The sequence below is a fragment of the Mytilus californianus genome, unplaced genomic scaffold, assembly GCF_021869535.1.
Source record: "Mytilus californianus isolate M0D057914Y unplaced genomic scaffold, xbMytCali1.0.p SCAF_2, whole genome shotgun sequence".
Lineage (NCBI taxonomy): Eukaryota > Metazoa > Mollusca > Bivalvia > Mytilida > Mytilidae > Mytilus > Mytilus californianus.
In genome coordinates this window covers 18,600,238-18,613,541 of record NW_026262668.1, presented here as the reverse complement: position 1 = coordinate 18,613,541, position 13,304 = coordinate 18,600,238, and the positions used below count along the sequence as shown (strand labels likewise).

Sequence of the window (13,304 nt, the reverse complement as noted above, 5' to 3'; positions counted from 1 at the left end):
AAAGATCCGTCTACATTACATTTAATTCTTGCTATTTCATTTTCACAAAGGCCATAAATATCCTAGAATTTATGACAAAAGAGACGATTTTTCGTTCCCCTCTTTGTAAATTTCTCCTTTTGGATGGTAATGCTCCTTTGTGATGGTGTATATAACTAACAATTTGTTTGCCTTGTCCGTGACTGTAGTGGCGTTTTAGATTTCAACGAACGTAATTTATGTATAACTGGTAAATTATTATTTCGTTATCACAGATTAAATAAATCTCTCATAGAAACAGACATTTGGTTGGGAACTTTGGTTGTACTTGTTAGAGGGTATCCATTTATCACCGTCGAAAATTCTTAAATATTGTTTTACGGAACTGACCTTGATTTTGAAAATATTAAACACATAACTAAATATATATTGCTATATATTTACCAAAAAAAATTATCACTCATGGTCCTATAGTCTGTTGATACTGTTTACTTATTTTTTTTTTTAATGTAGAAGATCATGCATTTCGAAGACTGTTTAAGAAGTCTTTAAACTAAATTTGTTGGCTGTAGACCGATTGATTATTTAGTCTGAGAGAACATGTTTAATATATCAGTTTTAAGTGGTTTTGAACTACATTGCAGTAACTGTACTCTTATTTCCGTTCTATATATTATTGAAATTGAGAATCGAAATGGGGAATGTGTCAAAGAGACAACAACCCGACCATAGAGCAGACAACAGCCGAAGGCCACCAATGGGTCTTCAATGCAGCGAGAACTCCCGCACCCGGAGGCGTCCTTCAGCTGGCCCCTAAACAAATATGTATACTAGTTCAGTGAAAATGGACGTCATACTAAACTCCAAATTATACACAGGAAACTGAAATTAAAAATGATACAGGACTAACAAAGGCCAGAGCCTCCTGACTTGGGACAGGCGCAAAAATGCGGCGGGGTTAAACATGTTTTTTGAGATATTGCTTTCATTTTAGTTGTTTTTTCTTTCTTTTACCCATCTATTGAGTAAAGTCTTTTACAGCTGATTTTTAAAGTTTGTTCTTATGTTTTGCTGTTACCTTCCAGATTTTTGGTAATCAATCCTCATCAACTTTGTACTATATTGGGCCTTTTAACATTCGATTGTCACAGATGAGCCTTTTGTATACGAAACTCGCTTACAACGCGCGACTGTCGTACATCATTTCAAGTCTGGTATCGATGATGATGTTTTTTTTATATACAACTGTCCAGGATAAGTGAGGTTTGAGGGCTCAAAAACATCTCTAACCTTGCCACATTTTTTATGTGCTTGTCCCAAGTCGGGAGCCTGTATTTCAATAGTTGTTAGTTCATGTCTGTCATATTTGTTTTTCATAAATTGTACTGTTATAAATTTGTCGTTAGTTTTCTCGTGTATATTGTTTCACCTTTTTCATGTCGGGGTATTTTATAGCTCGCTGTATGGTATAGTTGTTCTCTTTGTTAAAGGCCGTACTGTGACCTATAATTGCTAACATACACGCCATTTTAATTCTGATGAATATGTGTCTCATTGGCAATCATACCACATCTCATAATGTTTATATTAGTTTCGAATGCCTGAATGAAACAATTAACTTATTGCTGGCACTATTTGAAAGTAAAAATAATAGTTATTTGATTATCATTTTGAGAATGACGAGATCGCACATCAAACCTGAATAAAACTATTTAAATTAACCATAGACATATGCAGTCAAGACAACACAATTTGCGTTGGAAAGTAGCAAATTGGAAAATTATTAGGCCACAAAAACACAGTTTTTTTAATTAACTCTATACTAATGATAGATTGCGTTATTATTGTGGTAAATTGATACCATTAGACTTTAGACGTGACAAAATATATTAATTATGTGTGCTAAAGAAAAAGAGTTCAGAAAAAGACAAAAAGAGAAAAAATAGAGAGCAGTTAAACTAAAGGGGCTTGAACAAAATACCAATCAGTTTTGCCAGAGGGAGTAACGATCTAAACTCCATTACCATTGTATGATTTTATGAACCTTGAATTAAAAGACAAACATTTTATCATTGGAATGATGCTAATATTTACGCAATAATTAGCTAACTTAGTGGATGGCTTGTTTCTTGGCGGATCTGACTTTTTAAATGCACATTTGATTAAGTGTGTGATGTTTTTCTTAATAAGATTATGAGACAAAGTGGTATATAGGATAGAAAAATCAAAACTTTGAACAGATTTGAAATCACCAATATAAGCATGCAATTTATCAAGTACTTCTAACGAAATTTTGACACTGCAAAAGTAATTAATTCTACTATTTTCAGAGGCCTTATTTGAAGAATTTATTACCAGATTTTTGCTTGTACAAAGTGTACCAATAACTAGAATAGACAGTTTAGTAGTGGAACAATGGCTTGAAGACGAAATAAATCTATATTTGTAAGGTGTTTTGTGCAGCTTCGGAAGCCAGTATATAGTTGGAACTTTCATTGTGTTTAGTTCTGCTTGTAAAGATGTACCTAAACGTTTATGTTTGTAAAAGATGTCATTTTCCGAAAATGGAGTCAGTTGGAATGTTGGTGAATTCGTTATTTCCTTTTGCAGAACCTCAATGTAAAATTTACGTCAAACAGTTATAATATTATCAGCAGCCTTATCAGCCGGAAAAAAATCCTTGGCAAGTTCTTTAAGCATATGTTTGATACGAGAAATAGGGCTATTATGGTTGTTGTTAGGAGTAAAATGTTCTTTAAAATGTTTAATACGAATATCAAATATGCTCATTACTGAATTAAAAAAAGAATCTATGGATTTTTTGTCAGCTTTTCTACCACGATGTACGGACACTTTATTCTGAATTCGAACCAACCAATCTTTTTCTATAAATCTTAAGTTTCACGCAAATGACAGAAAAGCATCAAATAACAATTCTAAAGTTTTTGTTTTTGCCCGGATTGAGTTAGAAATAAAGGCAACAGTAGTATACCGCTGTTCGAAACTCATAAATCGATAGAGATAAAAACAAATCCGGGTAACAAACTAAAACTGAGAGAAACGCATCAAATATAAGAGGAGAACAACGACACAACAAAAACACAACATTAAAATGTAACACACACAGAAACGAACTATAATATAACAATGGCCATTTTCCTGACTTGGTACAGGACATTTTAAGAAAAAATGGTGGGTTGAACCTGGTTTTGTGGCATGCCAAACCTCCCGCTTTAATGGCAACGTCAAACACAACACGAAAACGACAACATCACATGACAGGACCACAATACAAAGAAATGGGAGAACATATAGGACAAAGAAACGCACGAATAATAGCTAACAAAAGGTACTAGGCTTGGGACAAGAACATCCTTATTATTTAGAATAATTTATAATTTTGCAAACAGTAAATTTTATAAAATGATTATAATAAATATACATGATAAAACCGAAGTGGGGACTAACTACAGAATAAAAACGGATACATTACATAAAATAACTTAATCCAACATATAAAAATACACAGCCGAGTTAGCCAAAGCATCAACGCCCAAAGTGACGTCACATTTGAAAATCTAAAAAACACACAAAGTGACGTCGCATTTGAATTTGTAAAAATATTTCCCAAAAATAAAATAGGATTAGGATTGATTAAAGATTAGATTTGTAATACTGACATTACATTTATTAGTAACAATGAAAATTACAATACTTATTAATATCAAATTGTGGTAGTAATTAGATAATTAATTATATTATCTAGCTATGCTAGCTTATCTAGAAAAAGCGAGAGAGAGAACGCTTACTAGAGACCATTATGCGATGCACAATTAGGTTGGCTAAAAATATTACAAATTTTATGCATTTAGCTTAACAATACAGTTTGCATCAAGAAAATCATAAATCGGTTTCGAATTAAATTTTGATATATCAATAAATACTTTAAGGATGTTCGCTCCTCTGTTTCAAAATACCCAGCTTTTAAAAGACTGTTATAAATTGATTGTAGATAGATAAATAACTGAACAAAAATAAAAGCAGAAAAAAATTAAAGGTCTGCGTCCTTATTTTTGAGATATTATCAATGATCATTTGGCCGGAAATGGTTATTTCTAGATTTTTTATACATTTAATATTGTCACCTTTTTTTCTTTAAACAACAATGAAGGTTAACAAGGATTAAATAAGATTTTCAAAAATGGCTTTTAAAACTATATGTAAGAAAATTATGAAAATAAAGAAGGGGTTAGCAAGAAAATTTTTATTGGCTCTACATGGATAAAACTAATGGATTTCGAATATCTGACAGAAACTAAAAAACAAGACTAGTAAACATAATAAAAGATTTTTTTTCACCTTTTAAAAGTAAATATTTTACAATTAATTATCTATTTTTCAAAGTTATACATGTTTAATATATTCATATTGTTCGTTCTTGTTTGAATAATGAATTACTTTTTATAAGTGAGATTTTCTTATCTAAAGAAAAATACATAACTAATTGATGTAAAAAATACTTAATAAATTTATATAAAACACATAACCTACTGTATCCATATATCCAATATGAAAATGTCATAACAATATACTATATTTTTCTGACGTACATTAGAATAAATTTATATTTGACAATGACAAAATAATATATTTTTATTTTCGTATATAAATCAAACATTTTTTTCACCAAATTAGCAAAAAATGTACTAATATAGAAACAGCCAACACCAATATTTGTCAACACAATTACAAGATATGATAGGGGTTGATTTTAGGTTCCTCTTACTTTTTCTTGACGGAATTCGATGTTAAAGGAACACTTTGATATCCATTGTTAAATCATGACTACTTTTGAAAACTCCGTTTTGATCTTGACATATAATAGACACTTACACTTTTACACAATAACATTTTGTCTTCGACTTGTGATATTTTCAATATCCCTTTGGTATCTTCCGCTTCCCTTTTACCACATCCATGGATAAATATAAGAAGCCATATCCCAAAATTTGTGAACAAAGTTACTTTAAATTCAGAGATATATGCTTTTCTTCAATATTGAAAGCTACAACGGAGTAGGATTCGAAAATGTATTTTATACTTAAGAATGCTAAATCCACGTCACTTAAATAAAATGAACGGTTTAGACAACACAATGCGTATCTTAGAAATTATAAATCATGCTGCAAACCATAAATAATTTTTAAATGTGTTTAATGTTACTACTAATTGTTGGTGGTCAATATTTTTGTAAGGTTTTAAATTCCTCATGTGTTTGGCTGCTTCCAATCATTTGTATTCGGGATATAGACACGACTAACAAATATTTGGTATACGTCAATGAAACAACAACAACCATCATTCTAAAGCAGAAAAAGGGCATATCGACGTCGACAAGATATATCCCATTGTTATTGATGCATCTTGCTCCGGTTATTGTTGTTTTCATTTTCGTTATTGTTATTGCTTTTAAGTATATTTTAGTGGTATTATATTTATTAGGTTGTTCCACTTTTCTGTGGAAAGACCTATTGTATTTGTTCTGATTATTATTATTATTATTAGGTCTTTCCACTTTTCTGTGGAAAGACCTATTGGTTTTCTTCTGATTATTAGGTCTTTCCACTTTTCGGTGGAAAGACCTATTGTATTTGTTCTGACTATTATTATTATTATTATTATTTATTTTTTTTTTTTCTTCCGCCAAATTTTGTTCTTGCGATAAATGTTTGTTTCGCACTATGTCGCTTAGATATTTCTTACATTGTATCGTACAGTGTATGCGCTTTTAAATTTCACCCTGCTAAGCCGAACAATTATCTTTGTAAGAATTATCTCCCTATTCACTGTTTATCAAGTGTGTGCATCTCATTCGTAACAAAAAAAGATATCGACAAAATTCTTTTTCTAAATTGTTCGTTACATCCTCAGGAATTTTTGGCTAATTTGGATCGAAGCGATTCGATGAAATTTTATAGGAGTTATCTACCTTTATGAAATAAATTTGTCGTTATGTTTTTGTAACTCATAAACTGTAAGCCGTATAAACCTATAGTCTTTTTATTTAAGGTACTTGGATCCTAACTTCGAAAATGAGGTCAAGGTCAAAGGTCAAGGTCATGTTCTGAATTTTGTCTTTTGCTTGTTTTTGCATTTTCTCCGATATTTTTAATGTTATATATTAAAGAACAAGTGCAAAAAGTTTGTTATATTGTGATGAAGATATGATACATTTGGTCTGAGACAATCCAGCAACATCTTATTGGAGTTATTGCCCCTGCAATGTTTTATTTTAAGGTAAATTGATTATTACTTCATATTGGTACATGATAAAGCCATAAGATCTTTTGCAAAATGTTGGGTGACATATGACCTTGAAAAATGTCAACCGGAAGTGACCTTGAATGAACCGGAAGTAGTCATTTTTGCACTTATTTCATGTAGAATATCATAGAAACCATATATTTTTTGAATGGTCATACATTAATCTATCAGTTGAGACCGAAAGTGATATTTTATAAACAGGAAGTAGCATATTATCTCCCTTATTACAGGCATAAGTATATATAAACCATATATTTTTGGAATCAGGGTAAATAAAGCTATCATATGAGACCGGAAGTGACATTTTCTAAACCGGAAGTAGCATATTATCTCCGTTTATATATATTTATCTGGTTTATATATATTTATGCCTCCTTTATTACAGGCATAAATATATATAAACCATATATTTTTGGAATCAGGGTAAATAAATCTTTCATATGAGACCGGAAGTGACATTTTATAAACCGGAAGTAGCCAATTATCTCCCTTTTTACAGGCAAAAGTATATATAAACCATATATTTTTGGAATCAGTGTAAATAAATCTATCATATGAGACCGGAAGTGACATTTTCTAAACCGGAAGTAGCCAATTATCTTCCTTTTTACAGGCAAAAGTATATATAAACCATATATTTTTGGTATCAGTGTAAATAAATCTATCATATGAGACCGGAAGTGAAATTTCTAAACCGGAAGTAGCCAATTATCTCACTTTTAACAGACAAAAGTATATATACACCATATATTTTTGGAATCCGTGTAAATAAAGCTATCATATGAGACCTGAAGTGGCATTTTCTAAACTGGAAGTTGACAATTATCTCCCTTATTTCAGGAAAAAGTCTATAGAAACCATATGTTTATTGAATCAGTATGAAGAAAACTATGATTGGACGCCAATAGTAGCTTTGAGTAAACCAGAATTAGCTTCTCGTCAATTATTTAGAAAATTGATGTGGAAAGACCTTCAATTGTTCTTTGAACAATTGGTTTTTAATTTTTTTTGTTTCTTCCGCCAAATTTTGTTCTTGCGATAAATTTTTGTTTCGCAAGATGTCGCTTAGATGTTTCGTATATGATATCGAACAGTTTATGCGCCTTTGAAATTGACCCTGCTTAACCGAATACTTTTCTTTGTAGGAGTTATCTCCCCGAACACTGTTTTCCTTGTGCGTGCATCTCCTCCGTAACCATAAAAGAAAGCGACAAATTTTTTTTTCCAAATTGCTCGTTATATCCTCAGGATGTTTTGTCCAATTTTGACCGAAGCGATACGTAAACTCCATATGAGAGTTATTTCCCCTCCTGTATTTGATATAAGGGATATATAAATGTATAGCATGAATGGTAATTGATAGAGATCTAAGGTATATTGATTTGAGTTCCTTGGTTCATTTAAATGAAATTGAGGCCAAGGTCAAAGGTCAAGGTCATATTCTAAATTTTGACTTTTCCTTGTTATTTGATCTCCTCTGTCACTTTTAAAATTACAAATTAAAGAACTAGTGCAAAATGTTTGCTTAATTGTGATTAACATATGATACATTTGGTTTGAAACAATCCAATGATATCTTATAGGAGTTATTGTCCCTGAAATGATTCAATTTAAGGTTAATTGATCATTACTCCAACTTGGTACATGATAAAGCCATAGGGTCTTTTGCAAACTGTTGGTTGACATATGACCTTGAAAAAAGTAAACCGGAAGTGACCTTGAGTGAAACGGAAGTAGTATTTTTTGCACTTATTTCATGGAAAAGTACCTAGAAACCATATATTTTTTGAATGATCATAGGTTAACCTATCATTTGAGACCGGAAGTGACATTTTATAAACCGGAAGTAGCATATTATCTTCCTTATTACAGGCATAAGTATATACAAACTATATATTTTTGGAATCAGTGTGAATAAAGCTATCATTTGAGACCGGAAGTGACATTTTCTAAACCGGAAGTTGGCAATTATCTCCCTTATTTCAGGCAAAAGTATATAGAAACCATTCATTTATTGAATCAGTATGAAGAAATCTATACTTTGACGCTATTAATAACTTTGAGTAACCCAGAAGTAGCTTCCTATCAATTATTAGAAAATTGATGTGGAAAGACCTTCAATTGTTCTTTGAACAATTGGTTTTTGATTAGGTCTTTCCACTTTTCTGTGGAAAGACCTATTGTATTTGTTCTGATTATTATTATTATTTTTTTTTCCGCCAACTTTTGAAATTTTTGTATCGCAATATGTCGCTTAGATATTTCTCATATTGTATCGTATAGTTTATGCGCTTTTAAATTTCACCCTGCTAAGCCGAACCATTTTCTTTGCAAGAGTTATCTCCCTATTCACTGTTTATCATCTGTGTGCATCTCCTTCGTAACAAAAAAAGATATCGACAAAATTCTTTTTCTTAATTGTTTGTTACATCCTCAGAAATTTTTGCCTAATTTGGATCGAAGCGATCCAATGAGATCTTAAAGGAGTTATTTGCCTTTACAAAATTAATTTGTCGTTATGTTTTTGTAACACGTAAACCGTAAGCCGTATAAAAAAAATTTGACCAAAATGTTAGTCGCGAAATGATATAACTGGAAAGTTTTTGTCAAAATGGTACGCGTCACTGTTTTAGGGGTTCCATGTCACTGAAATAGTAAAATGAACAAAATGAACTAATTATAACCTCAAACTTTGCAGCTATCATGATGTATACATTCATCTTATCTTAATTTATCAACCAAGGTCCACCATCCTCCACCTCCCCCCCCCTTTTTTTTTCTTTTTTTCTTCTTCTTTGAGGAATCCCATTTCGCCTTGAAGTTCAGTCCTGTACATTTTACTGTAAAAAATGCAATCCTTCTGATGTACAAACTTCTTAAATAGAAATTCATTCCTGCAAAAATCGGCTCCAATTCATGTTCCCGTTAGACGCGGTCCGCTTGATTGAGAAATAAAATTCAATGACGTAGAAAAATCGTAAATATTGCTGAAATCCTACAATCAAATTTTTTAATCATGCATTAAAATACAAATATGTGCTCCCGTAAACATGTGTACGTAAGATGCATGCATGATCTGTCATCAATGACCTGTAAATAATAAAACCAATAGTGATCATGTTTGTCCGATCAGTACACATGTGCTCTGTTGAACGGTCTCCCCTGAAAAGAAATTAATATTCTAACTCCAGACATATATATTCGAGGGTCACGTGACTTCACAACACCATCTCGCGCGCGGACCTAAATTTAGAATAAAACATTCCATATCCAAATAAGGAAAATAAAACTTCCAAGATAAAATTTACTCATTTTTCCTACAAATTCAATCAAAATGCATACACAACAAATAGATTAAAAATGGAAGTCCGAGGTAACATAGAAACTAGAGAAAATTAATAAACGAATGAAGCTAGGATCAATTTTTATGAGGACATCTCAGGCGTCCGTTTGGCTGTTCGAGATGTATAAGTACGCAGTCACGTTCGGTCAGAATATAGGCGTTATTTAAGTTAGCTGCGTCGCACAGAGAAAGTGCCATGCAATCAATAAATCAATCAATCAATCAATCAATCAATCAATCAATCAGTCGACCAACCAACCAACCAACCAACCAACCAACCAAAAAACCAATTAATCATGTTTCAGAGGGGAAAGACCGTTTGACAATTGTTTTTAAAACAATTGATTTATATTGTAAATGTGCACTTTTAATTATTCTAATTTACCATATATATCATAAAATGTCTCACTGGCACACACCCACCTCTTTTCTTTCCTCTTCTCTCCATTTATTAGGTCTTTCCACTTTTCTGTGGAAAGATCTATTGTATTTGTTCTGATTATTAGGTCTTTCCACTTTTCTGTGGAAAGACCTATTGTATTTGTTCTGATTATTATTATTAGGTCTTTCCACTTTTCGGTGGAAAGACCTATTGTATTTGTTCTGATTATTATTATTATTATTATTAGGTCTTTCCATTTTTCTGTGGAAAGACCTATTGGTTTTCTTCTGATTATTTTTTTTTTTCTTCCGCCAAATTTTGTTCTTGCGATAAATTTTTGTTTCGCAAGATGTCGCTTAGATGTTTCGTATATGATATCGAACAGTTTATGCGCCTTTGAAATTGACCCTGGTTAACTGAATACTTTTCTTTGTAGGAGTTATCTCCCCGAACACTGTTTCCCTTGTGCGTGCATCTCCTCCGTAACCGTAAAAGAAATGGACAAATTTATTTTACCAAATTGCTCGTTATATCCTCAGGATGTTTTGTCCAATTTTGACCGAAGCGATACGTAAACTCCATATGAGAGTTATTTCCCCTTCTGTATTTGACATAAGGGATATATAAATGTATAGCATGAATGGTAAGTGATAGAGACCTAAGGTAATTTGATTTAAGTTCCTTGGTTCATTTAAATGAAATTGAGGCCAAGGTCAAAGGTCAAGGTCATATTCTAAATTTTGACTTTTCCTTGTTATTTGATCTCCTCTGTCACTTTTAAAATTACAAATTAAAGAACTAGTGCAAAATCTTTGCTTAATTGTGATTAAGATATGATACATTTGGTCTGAAACAATCCAATGATATCTTATAGGAGTTATTGTCCCTGAAATGATTCAATTTAAGGTTAATTGATTATTACTCCAACTTGGTACATGATAAAGCCATAGGGTCTTTTTGACATATGACCTTGAAAAAAGTAAAGCGGAAGTGACCTTGAGTGAACCGGAAGTAGTATTTTTTGCACTTATTTCATGGAAAAGTACCTAGAAACCATATATTTTTTGAATGATCATAGGTTAACCTATCATTTGAGACCGGAAGTGACATTTTATAAACCGGAAGTAGCATATTATCTTCCTTATTACAGGCATAAGTATATACAAACTACATATTTTTGGAATCAGTGTGAATAAAGCTATCATATGAGACCGGAAGTTGGCAATTATCTCCCTTATTTCAGGCAAAAGTATATAGAAACCATTTATTTATTGAATCAGTATGAAGAAATCTATAGTTTGATGCTATTAATAACTTTGATTAAACCAGAAGTAGCTTCCTATCAATTATTTAGAAAATTGATGTGGAAAGACCTTCAATTGTTCTTTGAACAATTGGTTTTTAATTATTTTTTTTTTCTTCCGCCAAATTTTGTTCTTGCGATAAATGTTTGTTTCGCAATGTGTCGCTTAGATATTTGTTACATTGTATCCTACAGTGTATGCGCTTTTAAATTTCACCCTGCTAAGCCGAACAATTATCTTTGTAAGAGTTATCTCCCTATTCACTGTTTATCAAGTGTGTGCATCTCCTTCGTAACAAAAACAGATATCGACAAAATACTTTTTCTAAATTGTTCGTTACATCCTCAGGAATTTTTGGCTAATCTGGATCGAAGGGAATCGATGAAATTTTATAGGAGTTATCTACCTTTATGAAATAAATTTGTCGTTATGTTTTTGTTACTCATAAACTGTAAGCCGTATAAACCTATAGTCTTTTTATTTAAGGTCCTTGGATCCTATCTTCAAAAATGAGGTCAAGGTCAAAGGTCAAGGTCATGTTCTGAATTTTGTCCTTTGCTTGTTTTTGCATTTTCTCCGATATTTCTAATGTTATATATTAAAGAACAAGTGCAAAATGTTTGTTATATTGTGATGAAGATATGATACATTTGGTCTGAGACAATCCAGCGACATCTTATTGGAGTTATTGCCCCTGAAATGTTTTATTTGAAGGTAAATTGATTATTACTTCATATTGGTACATGATAAAGCTATAAGATCTTTTGCAAACTGTTGGGTGACATATGACCTTGAAAAATGTCAACCGGAAGTGACCTTGAGTGAACCGGAAGTAGTCATTTTTGCACTTATTTCATGTAGAAGTACATAGAAACCATATATTTTTTGAATGGTCATACATTAATCTATCATTTGAGACAGGAAGTGATATTTTATAAACCGGAAGTAGCATATTATCTCCCTTTTTACAGGCAAAAGTATATATAAACCATATATTTTTGGAATCAGGGTAAATAAATCTATCATATGAGACCGAAAGTGACATTTTCTAAACCGGAAGTAGCCAATTATCTCCCTTTTTACAGGCAAAAGTATATATAAACCATATATGTTTGGAATCAGTGTAAATAAATCTATCATATGAGACCGGAAGTGACATTTTCTAAACCGGAAGTAGCCAATTATCTCCCTTTTTACAGGCAAAAGTATATATAGACCATATATTTTTGGAATCAGTGTAAATAAAGCTATCATATGAGACCGGAAGTGACATTTTCTAAACCGGATGTTGACAATTATTACCCTTATTTCAGGCAAAGTCTATAGAAACCATGTTTATTGAATCAGTATGAAGAAACCTATGATTGGACGCCAATAATAACTTTGAGTAAACAAGAATTATCTTCTCATCAATTATTTAGAAAATTGATGTGGAAAGACCTTCAATTGTTCTTTGAACAATTGGTTTTTGATTAGGTCTTTCCACTTTTCTGTGGAAAGACCTATTGTATTTGTTCTGATTATTATTATTATTATTATTATTATTATTATTTTTATTTTTTTCTTCCGCCAAATTTTGTTTTTGCGATAAATGTTTGTTTCGCAATATGTCGCTTAGATATTTCTCATATTGTATCGTATAGTTTATGCGCTTTTCAATTTCACCCTGCTAAACCGAACCATTTTCTTTGTAAGAGTTATCTCCCTATTCACTGTTTATCAAGTGTGTGCATCTCCTTCGTAACAAAAAAAGATATCGACAAAATTCTTTTTCTAAATTGTTTGTTACATCCTCAAGAATTTTTGGCTTATTTAGATCGAAGCGATTCGATGAAATTTTATTGGAGTTATCTACCTTTACCAAAAAAAATTGTCGGTATGTTTTTTTTTAACTCATAAACCTTTAACCGTATAACCCTGGAATCTTTTTATTTGAGATCCGTAGGTCCTAACTTAGAAAATGAAGTCAAGG

General features: G+C 31.6%; 1 long non-coding RNA gene across 1 annotated transcript; it reads right to left on the bottom strand.

The window, feature by feature from the left end:
* Positions 1-10,135: 10,135 nt before the first annotated feature.
* LOC127729425 (uncharacterized) lies at positions 10,136-10,676 on the bottom strand. The gene is made up of 2 exons (XR_007994619.1): positions 10,302-10,676; positions 10,136-10,235 (listed from the first exon to the last, which is right to left on the bottom strand). It is a non-coding gene; the product is annotated as an uncharacterized LOC127729425 (long non-coding RNA).
* Positions 10,677-13,304: the final 2,628 nt, after the last annotated feature.